Source organism: Aplysia californica, unplaced genomic scaffold (genome assembly GCF_000002075.1).
Source record: "Aplysia californica isolate F4 #8 unplaced genomic scaffold, AplCal3.0 scaffold00398, whole genome shotgun sequence".
NCBI lineage: Eukaryota > Metazoa > Mollusca > Gastropoda > Aplysiida > Aplysiidae > Aplysia > Aplysia californica.
The window spans coordinates 497,533-498,676 of NW_004797668.1; the positions used below are offsets into that span (position 1 = coordinate 497,533).

At 42.8% G+C, this 1,144-nt stretch overlaps 1 protein-coding gene across 1 annotated transcript in view; it reads right to left on the minus strand.

Moving 5' to 3' along the window:
• Positions 1–1,144, minus strand: part of LOC101854736 (organic cation transporter protein) — a gene marked incomplete in the record, with an annotated part of 12,908 nt that overhangs the window by 9,049 nt on the left and 2,715 nt on the right.

A 1,144-nucleotide genomic window follows, 5' to 3' on the forward strand; every position in this document is an offset into this window, starting at 1 on the left:
TTCTTCTTCTTCTTCTTCTTCTTCTTCTTCTTCTTCTTCTTCTTCTTCTTCTTCTTCTTCTTCTTCTTCTTCTTCTTCTTCTTCTTCTTCTTCTTCTTGATGTTGTTGTTGTTGTTGTTGTTGTTGTTGCTCTGGTTGTTCTGGATGTTTTTTTGCCTGTTGACGCAAGGGGCTGGACGTTATTGTGTATAGCTTAATCAAAACCTCATATATATTTCGTCGAATGGTTTCTGCTGTGATTTTTCAATAACAGTGGTAATAATTAAATTTGTGTGGCACATATTCACACTCTAGAGCATACTATTGTGCTTTACGACCATTATTTCCCCTGCAAACCACAGAACGCCTGGACACATTCTCGGCTTCCCAGAAAGCATACCGTGCAAGCTTCACTAACAAATTGACAAGATCGTTCGGTGTCCATAGTCGGGTAGAAATTTCCACCTGAGTGAAGTAAGGGAAATTTGTGTAAAGTGCCTCTCCCGAGAACACAAAGTCGGGCCCCTTATGGGATTCGAACCCACGACCTTATGTTTGCGAGCCCCAGGTCATCAGTACATCGCACAAACTAAGACAGTACTCACGAGTTGCCAGTCTCCGTCCATAGAACTAAAACCAGAACTTATGTGACCTTGTACAAGATGAGGAGGAGGAGGAGGACGACGAGGAGGAGGAGGATGAGTAGGAGGAGGAAGAAGAATAAGAAGAGGAAATGTTATCCTCCCATACTTTCAGCCCCCCCCCCCTACATTTTGAAGGACCACCAATTTCAGGGCTCAGCTGTCGAAGGGGTCTTATAACAAAAACTGCAACGACAACTACAACAGCAGCAGCAGGCAGCAGCAGCAGCAACAACAACTACAACTACAACAATAGAAACGACGCTGACAACGACACCCCAGACAGTGGCGCTTTTTAAAGAATCAATTGTCACTATTAAATGCTACAACTGGTTGTAAAGTATAGTTCAAGTCTATACTATTTCACTCGACACATTATGTAATACTACAAACATTGGTACCATGTTAGACGAACGACTGACCCTAAAAACTCGATGATTAGACAGCATTTCCGAATTACATATGCACACATAATATGCTGGCGCACTCTCTCTCTCTCTCTCTCTCTCTCTCTCTCTCTCTCT